The sequence below is a fragment of the Pleurodeles waltl genome, chromosome 1_2 (genome assembly GCF_031143425.1).
Source record: "Pleurodeles waltl isolate 20211129_DDA chromosome 1_2, aPleWal1.hap1.20221129, whole genome shotgun sequence".
NCBI classification, from domain to species: domain Eukaryota; kingdom Metazoa; phylum Chordata; class Amphibia; order Caudata; family Salamandridae; genus Pleurodeles; species Pleurodeles waltl.
Genome location: NC_090437.1, coordinates 1,291,666,758 through 1,291,681,517, shown reverse-complemented (window position 1 = coordinate 1,291,681,517; position 14,760 = coordinate 1,291,666,758).

The following is a 14,760-nucleotide window of genomic DNA, read 5'->3' as shown; positions in this document are numbered from 1 at the left end:
TTCTTTCAGAATGCCCTGTTACAAGTTCCACAGGCAGGACGACCAACCGCCAAGCAAAAATGGCAGCCCGCCAGCAGTGCGGTGGTCTGGAAAGAGGTGGTCTGACCTCCAGCATCGACAGCACCATGGCCAACCACCGAGCATATTACAAGCACATAGTCGCCATGGCGGTCCCTTCATGGTGGTAAGCCAATGGTGGTCCGAACCATGGCGGTTCATGATCAGCAAAGAAATAGACAACTGTACATTGGATTAGTTTGAAAACAACACAGCTGCAATTGCATTGTTTATTAGTCGCATTTTGTTCAACGTGCGGGTAAAGTGTTGGAAGCTAATGAAATTAATACCATTGTGCATCTGCAGATTGTGACTAATATAAAATAGTTATAGTAAGGTATCATTATGCACAATGCACTTTATTGTTATGAACTCTGTTGTTAATTTTTGTCTAATGGTAGCCTGAAAGATTTGGATGATTAGAAATATATATTACAGTCTTTACTTCCAGGTAGCAGAGATGGTCTGGGACATGTGAGGTGCAATGATCAACTGTTCAAAATTCTATGCAGGTTTCTTTGATGCATTGGCATTTTCCCATTTGTTACAATGTTTTTATTCTTGTTTCGTTTGTAACCCCTTCGCTGCCAGGCCTATTCCCCCTCAGGTGCCAGGCCTGTTTTTGGGGTATTTGGGACAGTTCTTTCTTAGGCCCTCATAACTTTTTGTCCTTATAAGCTACCCATGCCAAAATTATGACCTTTTTTTCCAACATCCTAGGGATTCTGGAGGTACCCGTAGTTTGTGGGTTCCCCTGGAGGAGACCAAGGAATTTGCCAAAATACAGCTATATATATTTTTTTTTAAATGGGAAAAAAGGGTTGCAGAAGAAAGTGTGTGTTTTTTCCCCTGAAAATGGCATCAACAAAGGGTTTGCAGTACTAAAATTACCATCTTCCCAGCTTTCAGGAACAGGCAGACATGAATCAGAAAACCCAATTTTTCAACACAATTCTGGCATTTTACTGGGACATACCCCATTTGTACTATTTTTTAGCTTTCTGCCTCCTTCCACTTAGTGACAGAAATGGGTATGAAACCAATGCTGGATCCCAGACAGCTAAACCTTTCTAAAAAAAGTAGACAAAATACTGAATTCAGCAAGGGGTCATTTGTGTAGATCCTACAAGTTTTCTTACAGAAAATAACAGCTGAAATAAAACATATTGAAATTAAGGAGAATTTAACAGCCATTTCTCTCCACGTTTTACTCTGTAACTTTTTTTCTGCAATGTTAGATTTTCAAAAGCAATATACTATTATTGTCTGCTGGACTCTTCTTGTTGTGGGGATCTATAGGGCTTGTAGGTTCATCAAGAACCCTAGGTACCCAGAGCCAATAAAGGAGCTGCACCTTGCAATTGGTTTCATTGCATACCAGGTATACAACAATTCCTTTGGTGAAATATAAAGAGTGGAAAATAGGTATCAAGGAAACCTTTGTATTTCCAAAATGAGCACAAGATAAGGTGTTGAGAAGCAGTGGTTATTTGCACATCTCTGAATTTGTTGATCCCTATACTAGCAAGTGACTTACAGGGCATTTCTCAAATAGACGTCTTTTTTACACACTGTCTTACATTTGGAAGGAAAAAATGTAGAGAAAGACAAGGGGCAATAACACTTGTTCTTCTATTCTGTGTTCACCAAGTCTCCCGATAAAAATGGTACCTCATTTGTGTGAGTAGGCTTAATGCCTGCGGCAGGAAACGCAACATGGACAAATCACATTTTTACATTGAAATGTGATGTGTTCTTTGGACAGTGCCTAGCTGTGGAGTTTGGCTTCTAGCTCAGCAGGCAACAAGGCAAACCTACCAAAGCTGTGCATTTTTTAAAACTAGACACCTAGGGGAATCCAGGATGGGGTGACTTGTGGGGCACTCACCAGGTTCGCCCAATAAATATGGTACATCACTTGTGTGGGTAGGCCTAGTGCCCGTGACAGGAAATGGCCCAAAACACTACGTGGACACGTACAAATGATCAAATACAAAACTACCTGTTTTTGCGGGGGAGCACTTGCCTTTTTGGTCCTGGGCTCAGCAGCCATCTAGGGAAACTTACCAAACCAAGACATTTCTGAAAACTAGACACCTGAGGGTGCTCAGGAAGGTGTGACTTGCGTGGATCCCCCAGTGTTTTCTTACCCAGAATCCTCAGCAAACCTAAAATGTACCTAAAACATCACTTTTTTCCCACATTTCTGTGTAGGATCACTGCACCAGTACACATTTCCTACCACCCAACGTTCCCCTTAGTCTCATAATAAAAATGATACCTCACTTATGTAGGTGGGCCACGTGCCTGTGACTGGGAAGAGCCAAAAACATGTTGAAATTGAAGGGGAACCAAAGCGGGTCCAAAAGGGCAGTTCGAAAAAAAAACATTTTTAGGCTGACAAGTGGGGCAGAATTTGTATCGGTATAGATGCGACAATGCTGGGTGGTAGGAATTTTGTGGATTCCTGCAGATTCTGGAAGGTTCCATCAGAAAAATGTGGGTAAGAAAACAGTGAAGAGTGCAAGTGAAGCACACCACCCTCGACTCACCCAGATGTTTAGTTTTCAGATGTGTCTAGGTCTCATAGATTTTTCTACATGGCGGAGTCCCAAAGTCCAAAAAGTGCAGCCCTAACCATTACAAGTGGTATGATTTTGGGAGTTAGCCAAGCTCTCATGGCCCAAATGTAAAGCCAAAACCCAAAATAATCAAATGTCCTCTTGCTTGCCATTGAGATAAGATCTTTTAGTGTGTGGGGGGAGAGCTGAAAGACTGTTATCCCCTTCAGTTAGGGTGGTGGCATAACCATACTGGTCCATAGCTACCATGCCACAATTTTTTTTTAATTACCTGACATCTAATAGGCTTTCTGCCGCCCCGCGGAGTGGATCAGGGGTAATTGCCCCATCTGCCCACCGGTGGGCAGAACAACTTTGTCCCCATTTATTTGGTTGAGGGTATGGCCCTACCCCCACCCTCTTTTTTTGAAAAATGTATTCCCTAGTGTCTGGTGGGCTTTCTGCCCCCACTTGGGGACAGACGGACCTTAAAAAAATAGGCCGATCTGCCCCCTAAGGGGGAAGAAATGGCCAGCAGTAATGTGCCCTCATGGGAAGAAACCCTTGCCCTAGGGGCTGCCCCCCAAACCAATCACACACACACCTATCTCTAAGTGATTTCTATCCCCCCTGATGGCAGATCAGCCTAAGGGGGGCAGAAAGGGCTCAAATAAATTTGCCCCTGCCATGGCAGTGACTCTAGCCAAAGGGGTCGCTCCCCTTGTGTGAAATTGGCGCAAAAAAAAAGTCTGGTGTCTAGAGATCCCACATGTAAAAAAGTTTTTTCAAAATTATCTCTGGTGTCTAGTGAGTTCGCCCCTCCCCGGGGCAGATCAGCCTATGTTAAATTGCCCATCAGGGGAGCGACCCTTGCCAAAGTGGCCGCTCCCCTTCATTGTAAACATTATCAAAACAAAAATCCCTGGTGTCTAGTGGGCATTTCTGCAGCCTGATGCAGAAATGCTCAGATAGACATGAAAGGAAAGTCCTTTCCTTTCCTTTCATGTCCTCTGCCTGCCCCCACCCATCAACTTCCAGCACGACGGGGCGACCTCTGATGAGGTCAGCATGCGATCGCACCCTGATGTCATCAGACGTCACTGTGAGGGGGTGTTGGGGATGGAAGGGGAAGCGATTCCCCTTCCATCCCTGCCCATACGAGGGGAGCACTAGCGCCCGTGGGCCGGGTGCAGGATGAGCTGGTCTTGTCCTCGGCACACAGCAACCGTGGCCGAGGGCGAAACCAGCTCGTCCAGGGCAGCCGAGGGGTTAAAGATTACTTCTGCATACAGTTTTTTGGGTGTATACTTTTTTATCTGATGTTTTTAAACATGTAGGGACAGATGTATCAAAAAACCAAATTGCATTTCTTAAATAACGAATTTTAAGAAATCGCTATTTAAGAAATGCAAAATGGTATGTATGATTTTTGCGATTCAGTAATAGCGATTTCTTAAAATTCGCAAATGCTATTACCGAATCGCATATAGAGAATCCAACTCCATTTGCACCTATGAGCCTGGTGCGAATGGTTTTGCATTTCCTAAATTGCGAATTCCAGTTAGGAATTCGCAATTTAGGAAATGCAAATCCCAGGGTGCTGGGGGCCTAAGGCCCCCTCTGCTGCACCCCAAAAATATTTTTACAGACATGTGAAGCACACACATACCTTAGGGGCATGTGTGCGCTACATGTCAATTTTAAAAATGCATTTAAAATGCATTTTGAAAATTTGCACATGGTTACCACCAAACTTTTGTTAATGGTAATTGCATTTCCTAAATGCCCAATTCGCATTTAGGAAATGCTTGATACATGTGCTTAAGAAATCGCAAATAAGGATTCCTTATTTGCGATTTCCTATTTAAAGAATCGCAATTTGCGATTCTCTAAATGCGGTCGCAATTTTAAGGAATCGCTATTTTAGCGATTCCTTAAAATTGCACTGCGAATGCCTTTCATACATTCTGAAAGGCATTTTTGCATTCGTAAAGAGCAGAAATTTGCGATTCGCACCGTTTGCGAATGCAAAATCGCTTGATACATCTGGCCCGTAGTATTTTTGTTTTTATGTAATCTGGAAATGATGATATTGTGTTATACATACAGAATACAGTTTGGTTTAATTAATTGATTGAATACAGTTGACACAGGTTGCCACAGTGAACACACCTGCAAAGGACACTATAAAACAAATCCTTACACAGACCACAATCCTTTGCATTTTCAACACAAGACACAGAAGACAGAGCACCTTGTTTCCAAAACACTTCATAGATTAGACACCCTTTTTCACCATCCCATGGAACACCCTGCACACACTTTTGTCCACCATGTCACTGTCGAAAAATCCACATTTTTCAAAGGATGAGTTGAAAGTCTTGGTGGATGGGATCATTAGAGTAGAGCCACAACTGTTTGGAGCCCAAGTCCAGCAGACTCCTCTCAGTAGGAAAATGGAAATGTGGGACAGGATAGTCCACAGAGTCAATGCTGTAGGCACCATCATGCTCACAAAGGAGGACATCAAGAAGAGGTGGAATGACCTCAGGGGCAAGGTCCGTTCCCTGGTCTCCAGGCACCAGGTGCAGGCCAAGAAGACTGGAGATAGCCCTCCCAGTGCCCCATTATATCTCTTTCCCTGGCAGGAGAAGGTCTTGGTCACCCTGCATCCTGAGGGCTTGACAGGAATACCTGGGGGAGTGCAGTATGGTAAGTTGCAACACTAAAGATGTCACCAAAATGTAATATCATGCATGCTCACAGCTCACCTTTTGCCACTGTCTTCTTCCTGTACCTCACCAACATTCAAAACACAGAGTATCTGAGTCTAAACACTGTCAATCTGCATTGTTGGACACAACAGCAGAACTACCAAGGCCAATCACATGCCATACGTTGAAATGGTGCCTGTAAGTCTTTCAATATAAAAAAATGATAACAGGACTCATGGTATGTCTCAACAGGTGAATGTATGTCCAAACCCAAATGCAGTCTGCATACAGATATGTAATATACAACATTTGAGTAGTGTGTGTAGTGCAGAGAGTTACCTGACTGCAACTTCCAAGAGGCACCCTTTTCATAACTCCAAACACCAGACCAGTGGTCACTTGTCCACATACTCCTGTTTGTCAATCACAAATGAACTTAATTTACCTGGGAGGATACCATTTGTCAAGTGTGGGAAGTAGAGAGAGTGACATGACTGCAACTGCCAGGGGGCACTGTTTCAACAACTCCAAACACCAGACCGGTCTTCACTTGTCCACATTCCCTTGTTTGGTAACTCTCAAATCTAGTTTACTCACCTGGGAGGATACTATTTGCCAAGTGTGGGATGTAGAGGGAGTCACATGGCTGCTAAGGCCAGGAAGGCCCTCTGTCTGTAAGTTCAACCACCAGCCCAGTGTACACGTGATGCGTCGCATTGTCTGTTGCACGGCAGGTGCTGCATCGATTCTTCACTCAGGAAGTTGGGCTGTGTCATTCCAGCTTGGCTGTGCGTCGATCTGGTAGGGCCGTATGTTGAATTTCCAGTCGCAACACAGGCGCTGTGTCGATCTTCACTCTGGAAGTCGGGCTGCGTCGTTCCAGTTCGGCTGTGCAGGGATTTTTCTCATTGCAAGGCAGGCTGTGCGTCCCTTCCGGAAGGCTGTGCATTGATTTTCAGTGCCCAAGGAGTTTCCTTGAAGAGATGAAGTCTTTTTGGCCCTGAGACTTCAGAAAACAGGAGGCAAGCTCAAACCAAGCTCTTGGAGAGCACTTCTCAGCAAAGTCAGAGGGCAGCGAGGCAACAGCATGGCAGCAGTCCTTCACAGCAAAGCAGTCCAGATGACTCCTTTGGGCAGCCAGGTAGTTCCTCTTGACAGGTTGCAGGTTCAGGTCCAGAAGTGTATGATTTGGTGGGGTCTGGGACCCAGTTTATATACCCAAAAATGCCTTTGTAGTGGGGGAGACCTCGAAGAGTGGTTTTGAAGTGCACAATGTCCCTTTTCAGTACAGGTCTGTCTGCCAGGGTCCCAGTAGGGGGTTAGGCAGTCCATTGTGTGAGGGCAGGCCCCTAGCCTTTGAAATGTAAGTGTCAGGTCCTCTACCCTTCCAGCTCAGGTATTCCTATTCAGTATGCAGATGAGTGCACGTGTGACTGAGTATCCTATGTTGGTGGTTGTCTGGGTGAAATGCACAAGGGAGCTGTCAACCAGCCCGGCGCTGACGTGGATTAGAGACAGGCTGTAAGCCACAGATAGATTTTAAGTGCAGAGAAATGCTCACTTTCTAAAAGTGGCATTTCTGAAATAGTAACATAAAATCCAACCTCACCAATAAGCAGGATTTTGTATTACCATTCTGGCCATACTAAATATGCCTGGTTAGTACCCCTTTCTGATCAGAATCTACCACTCAAACAGTATATGAGGGTAGCCCTAATATTATCCCATGAAAGGAGCAGGTCTCACAGTAGTGGAAAATTAATTTAGGAGTTTCCCACTACCAGGACATACAAAACATACATATCCTGCCTTTTACCTACACATCACACTGCCCTATGGCTTACCTAGGACCTTCCTTAGGGGTGACTTATATGCAGAAAAAGGGGAGTTTAAGGCTTGGCAAGTACTTTTAAATGCCAAGTCGAAGTGGCAGTGAAACTGCACACACAGGCCTTGCAATGGCAGGCCTGAGACATCGTTAAGGGGCTACTTATGTGGGTGGCACAACCAGTGCTGCAGGCCCACTAGTAGCATTCAATCTACAGGCCGTGGGCATATGTAGTGCACTTTACCTGGGACTTACAAGTATGTCAAATATGCCAGTTGGGTAGGAACCAATGTTACCATGTTTAAGGGAGAGAGCATATGCACTTTAACACTGGTTAGCAGTGGTAAAGTGCGCAGAGTTCTAAAACCAGCAAAAACAGTGTCAGAAAAGTAGAGGGAGGCAGGCAAAAAGTTGGGGGATGACCACCCTAAGGCTATCAGGTCTAACAGTACTCTCGTGTGATGATAATATTTGTATAATGTCATATTTGTATAGTGTGTATACTAGAGAGAGTGATCAGACTGCAACTCCTAGGAGGCACACTTTCATTAAATCCAAACACCAGACCAGTGGTCATGCGCCCCAATCCATCTGTTAGTGAACTCTCAAATTAAGTTTACTCACCTGGGGGTAAAACATTTTTCAAGTGTGTGAAGTAGAGAGAGTGACCTGACTGCAACTCCCTGGAGGCACTCTTTCAGGAACTCACCAGACCAGTGTTCACTGGTACACATACCCCTGTTTGGTAGCTCTCAATTGAAGTGTACTCATCTGGGAGGATACTATTTGTCAAGTGTGGTAAGTAGATGGAGTGGCATGACTGCTAAGGCCAGGAAAGCCCTGTGTCTGTAAATCCAAAATTTAGGAGTTATTCCCAATTTAAGGGAGCCCCAAACCACCTTGCATCTCATTGTGACAATGAGAAGCAAGGTAGGAGTTCCCTTTCTAAAAAAGACGCTAGCCCTCTAGTTCCATATTTACCTACCAACGCAAAAACAATGCTAACCAAGGAAGCAGACTCGAAAAATGGCACTAAGGGGGTCATTCTGACCTCGGCGGAAAAAGGCGCTTACCGCCGGTCAGAAGACCGCCATAACACCGCCGCGGCCGCGGTAAACCGCCACGGTCATTCTGACCCGCAACTGGCAAACCACCAAAAACCCGACATCAACAAAAGTCCGCCACACCAAAGGTCAGCGAAAAACTGGCGATGACCAAACCTCCACCGTCACGCCAACAGAAAAACGCCCATGCCATTACGACCCACGAATCCTTTCAACCGCGGTATTCCATTGGTGGTACACACCGCCACGGTCAAAATACACACACCCTTACAAAACACAACCACATTGGACAATTTGAAACACACACACCTGATACACATACAAACAACACACCCACACACCCAATACAATATAAAACACACACCCACATCACCCACAAACCCCTACGAAAAAAAAAAACAACAGAAAGCCAGAGATAGACAGCACTGCTTAGACAACACCATCACACAGAGGCAAACCACACCATCACCCACACAATATCCACACACAAAACACCACACATCACCACACTCACCACACTCTACAACACATACACCACCCCACACTTCATCCACATCACCCTATGGCACCCCAAAGACACCCCCGGTTCTCAGACGCCGAACTCCGGGTCATGGTGGAGGAAATAGTTCGGGTAGAGCCCCAGCTCTTCGGGACACAGGTGCAGCACACCAGCATTGCCAGGAAGATGGAGCTATGGCAAAGGATAGTCGACAGGGTCAACGCTGTGGGACAGCATCCACGAAATCGGGATGACATCAGGAAGCAGTGGAAAGACCTACAGGGGAAGGTGCGTTCCATGGGATCAAGGCACAACATCGCGGTGCAGAAGACTGGCGGCGGACCCCCACCTACTCCCCCAGAATTTACAGCATGGGAGGAGGAAGTCTTGCACATCCTGCATCCTGAGGGCCTCGCAGGAGTAGGTGGAGGAATGGACTCTGGTAAGTCAAATCTTAACTACTTCTTCCCACCCCCACCCCACCTGCATCCCAAATCATACCCCCACCCTCACCCCCACCCCCATCACACCTACTCCCTGCAAATGGCTCACCATCACAACCCACCCATCCCAACACCTAGACCTGCATGCGTCCACAAAGCATGGACACCCATCACCAAAGCATGCCCACTGCACATACACATCTCCCCCACAAGCCACCCTCACAAATGCCCACACACAGGAATGCCAGCCCTGGGGTACATGGGCACCCACCCATTGACCGATATGGCACACACTGAAGCAATAACCATACCTCTATACCCCTGCAGGACCCGAACGCCACCACACCGCCCAGGAGGGTCCAGAAATGTCCATCCCTCCCCCAGAAGAGGCCACCAGTGATGACAGCAGCTCTGTCTCCCTGGACCCAGATGACCAGCCCGGACCATCGGGGACCTCTGGACAGTTGGTTCCCCTCACACAGCCACAGGCCACAGCAGACCCAACCCCCTTTGGGAACACCAGCACAGCTCCCACCCAGCGGGCCCATGCCTCTGTCTCCAGGACACGTCAATCAGCGGTGTGTCCACCACTACTGGGCACCCAGGATTAACCCACCACCCCAACATCAACAGGGACCTGGGGACAGTGGTAGTGGGCACACGGTCCAGGGGACAGAGGCCCAGGGAAACAGGGGAACTGAGAGGGCTGCTGTGCGACAGGGTGGGTACAGGCCTAGGGAACCCACTCTCTACGAGGCCCTCTCCTCCATCATGGGAGCATACCACCACTCCCAGGAGACGATGGCGACGGTACTGGCCAGGTTCCAGGAGATCCAGGTCATGCAGGAGCAACAGTACATGGGGTTCAGGGAAGAACTTAGAACCATCAGTTCCGCAATGGGCACCATCGTAGGGGCACTCAACCAGATTGTCACCACATTGCGGGACCATGTGGCACCACAAAGGGCCCCTGTCACTAACATGGACCAAGAACAGGCAACCACCTCCGCCAGCGCTAGTGGACAGGAGGCCCCCACACAACAACAGGCCACCAGAACCCCACCTCCTGCAGAAGAAGAACCACCCCACAAGCGGGCCTGAGATCTCGGAAGAAGACAGAGTAGGATGTCAAGACCCCGCCAGCAAAGGATACCCCCTGATGTCATCCCACTGTCCCACATTGTCACCCTGTCCAACCTTTAACTGCCACTGCTCCACCTTCCACAGGCATATGGACAATGCACCTGTGAGACTGAAAAGCTGGACTCTGCCATGGACATTCCTCCACCATCACCCATCACCGATTTCCCACCATGTCCCTAAATATAATTCTTAATAAAAACATGTATTGCACAAAAACAATCTGGAGTCTGCCTGTATTGTGAACAAATGTATTAAACATAATGCTGCCAAAATGTCCAGTTACACAGTGATGAAAATATACCACTGTCATACAGCTGTAGTCCATGGGGAAACAAAGCAGAGGTCACGCAGTGGGGGCCACATCTCTGAAATTGGAAGGGAAAGTCACAACTCAGTTACAATACACTGGGGGAATAGGACAGACAGTAGAGAGGCAGGAGACTGTAAGTAACTGTAAAATGCCGGTGTTGATTCTTACCAGTGTGTTATTGAAAATACTGTAGTATCACTCTGTCCCTGTTGTCTGTGTCGTCCCCGTCGTCTTCCTCCTCTTCACTCTCCACAGGTTCCACCGCTGCCACAACACCACCATCTGGACCATCCTCCTGCAGGAAAGGCACCTGGCGTCGCAAAGCCAGGTTGTGAAGCATACAGCAGGCCACGATGATATGACACACCTTCTTTGGTGAGTACATTAGGGATCCACCTGTCATATGCAGGCACCTAAACCTGGCCTTCAGGAGGCCGAAGGTCCGCTCAATCACCCTCCTAGTACACCCATGGGCCTCATTGTACCGTTCCTCTGCCCTGGTCCTGGGATTCCTCACTGGGGTCAGTAGCCAGGACAGGTTGGGGTAACCAGAGTCACCTATTAGCCACACACGGTGTCTCTGTAGCTGTCCCATCACATAAGGGATGCTGCTATTTCGCATGATGTACGCGTCTTGCACTGACCCAGGGAACTTGGCATTTACATGGGAGATGTACTGGTCAGCCAAACAGACCACCTGGACATTCATCGAATGATAACTTTTTCTGTTCCTGTACACCTGTTCACTTCCTCTGGTGGGTACCAAAGCCACATGGGTCCCATCAATGGCACCAATGATGTTGGGAATATGTCCAAGGGTATAGAAATCACCCTTCACTGTAGCCAAATCCTCCACCTCAGGGAAAACAATGTAGCTCCGCATGTATTTCATCAGGGCAGACAACACTCTGGATAAAACCTTAGAAAACATAGGCTGAGACATCCCAGATGAAATGGCCACTATTGTTTGGAATGATCCACTAGCCAAAAAATGGAGTACTGACAGAACCTGCACTAGAGGGGGAATTCCTGTAGGTTGGCGGATGGGTGACATCAGGTCTGGCTCCAGCTGGGCACACAGTTCCTGTATAGTGGCACGGTCAAGTCTGTAGGTGAGTATGACATGTCGTTCTTCCATTGTCGACAGGTCCACCAGCGGTCTGTACACGGGAACAGCCCTCCATCTCCTCACAAGTCCCTGTGGACGGTGCCTAGGAAGGACAACATGGAGCACAGAGTCAATCAACCCACAGGTACGTTCACACAGCTTGCACTGTAAACGATTCTCTATGCATTGAATGGCTTGTATGAGTGGCAATGCAAGGCCTAGGCCTGTGTGACGCAGTAGAAATTAAGCCATGTGGGCCTTTGAAATGGCGGCTGCCTGACCTGTGAAGTGTGACAATGGGATGTGAGCTCATTGCGATGGCGTGGCACACCGTGGCGGTAGGCGGTCGAAGACCGCGGTGCAAAGCCGCCTTGGTTAACATTGAACCCTATGGGTTTCAGGAGCCAATGAGGATGTGCGCCGGCGGTCGCGGTACGCACCGCCGCGGTACGCACCGCTGCGGGCGTGACCGCCATTTTCTATCTGCTTAATCACTCGAGACCTGATCATCCAAAGGAGAGGACCTATACTGCAAGTGCTGCTGTGACCTCGGTCTGGAAGTGACAATGGCTGCTGCGACTGGGGAAAGGGACCCTGCCTTCACTTCAGAAGAGTTGGAGACACTCGTGGATGGGGTCCTCCCCCAGTATGCGCTACTCTACGGTCCTCCAGACCAACAGGTGAGTACACTGGGACAATGCTTAGTGGGCAATGGCTGGGTTGAGTGGGGTGAATGAACGATGGTGGGGAGAGGAGCGAATGAAGAATGCATCGCACTACAGATGAGAGCATGTGCCACATGGCAAGGTTGGGGAGGGGGGGCCACTCACATCGACCATGCAGAAAAGTGATGATGTTTCTTTTCCCACCCTGTACATGTCACATAGGTCAGCGCCCATCAGAAGATCGACATTTGGCGTGCCATCGCCAAGGACGTCCGGGCCCTGGGGGTCCACAACAGACGGGGCACCCACTGCCGCAAGAGGTGGGAGGACATCCGCCGCAGGAGCAGAAAGACTGCCGAGGCTCTGCTGGGGATGGCCTCCCAACCTAGGAGGGGTGCCACACGGCAATTGACCCCCCTGATGCCCCGGATCCTGGCGGTGGCCTACCCCGATTTGGATGGGCGCGTGAGGACATCACAGCAGACACAAGGGGGTGAGTACAAGCACATTCTGCTATCTTTGCACGCAGTGGAGGTGCCTGGGTGGGGGAGGAGGGCTGTGGGTATCCCTAGGCCAGGGCGAATTCTGTAGGCTAGGCCCCTCCGTGAGGCATGGCCCTGTGCCCCCGCCCCCCACCTCTGTAGGATGCCTAGTACAGCTATTCATGGCCCTGTGTCATCTATGTGTGCAGTTGTCGTCCATAGGCTTGTAGGCCATGTCCCACTGATTGAGTAGTGTACCCCAAGTGCGCGGCGTAGTGCAGTGGGCTTCTGTGGCTGTCCTCTCCGCCAACGGTGTCGCCAATGCATGCACTCAACATGTCTTTATTTCTTCTCCCCCCCTTTTGTTTTGGTTTTCCTGTTCATGTGTGCATTAGCATCATCAGGCGGAGGAGAAGTGGCATCGGCGCACGAGGGAGCTGCATCTCACATGGCCCCGGAGGGCCATGCAACCGACTCCGAGTTCACCAGTGAGACGGAGGGCGAGGGGAGCTCCACAACGGGGACCCGTGGAGACGTCAGCGACACTGACACGTCCTCGGAAGGGAGCTCCCTTGTGGTGGCGGCAACATCCGTGCCCACCGCTACAACAGGTACAGCCTCCACCCAGCGCACCAGCTCCGCCCTCCCAGCAGCCCCTCAGCGTTCACCCCGTGCCCGCTCGGCCAGGAAGCCGGGCATCTCCTTCGCCGCAGGCACCTCAGGCCCTGCCCCAGTTACCCCTGCTGCCCTCAGTGCGGAGATCATTGACCTCCTCCAGACGCTCATTGTTGGGCAGTCTACCCTTTTGAATGCCATCCAGGGTGTAGAAAGGGAGGTGCATCGGAGCAATGCATACCTGGAGGGCATTCATTCGGGTCAGGCTACCCATCAGCGATCGTTCAACGCTCAGGCCTCAGCACTGACGCCAGCCATTGTCCCTGTCTCCAGCCTCCCTCCTCCAACTCCCTCCACCCAGTCCCACTGCCCTGTTCCTCTGCCTATCCCAGCCACACCTACAGACCAGCCTGCACACACCTCAACACCCAAGGGCAGCTCATCCAGACATAAGCACCACAGATCACACAAGCATTCACCCAAGCAACATCCACATGCAGACTGCCTCCTCTGTGTCCCCCTCCTCCTCGTCTCCCTCCTCCCTCCCTGTGACGTCTCCACTCACACCTGCATGCACACCACCATCAGCCAGTACGTCCATCACCAGCACACCCTCCAGAACACTCTGCACATGTGCAGACACCACCCCCACTGCCATTTACACGTCCCCTGTGTCCTCTCCCACTGTGTCTGTCACCCCCTCTTCCAAACCACACAAACGCAGGCAGCCACCCACCCAACAGCCATCCACCTCACGACAGCCTCCGTCACAAGCACCTGCACCCAAAGACAGCACACTTGACTCTCCTACAACCACATCCTCTTCCTCCACTCCTATACCCACTGCACCAACCCTTCCCATTGCTCCTAAAAAACTTTTCCTCTCCAAAATTAACCTCTTTGCATCACCTGACCCACCCCCTCCATCTGGTAAGAGTCCAAACAGCACCTCAGCCACCACAAGCCCTGCATCTACTAGGACCATAGTTCAGGGCTATTGGAGTCCACCAGCTCCTAGGGCAGGAACATCGGCCAGCAGCAAGGGGACAGCCAGCCCACCCCCTGGGAAGAGAACCAAAAAATGGAAGGGCCGGCGAAACAGGCCTGAGACGGCTGCCCCCAAGGACACTAGCCTTGCACCGTCACCTGGCACATCCACAAAGGGAGGCAAGGGCCCCAGAGATTCGGCGAAGGAGGGCAAGGGCAGCAGGGCGGACAAGTCCCACCAGCCCCATTTCGGGTGTGACGGAGGACACCCACGGGCCCAGGAC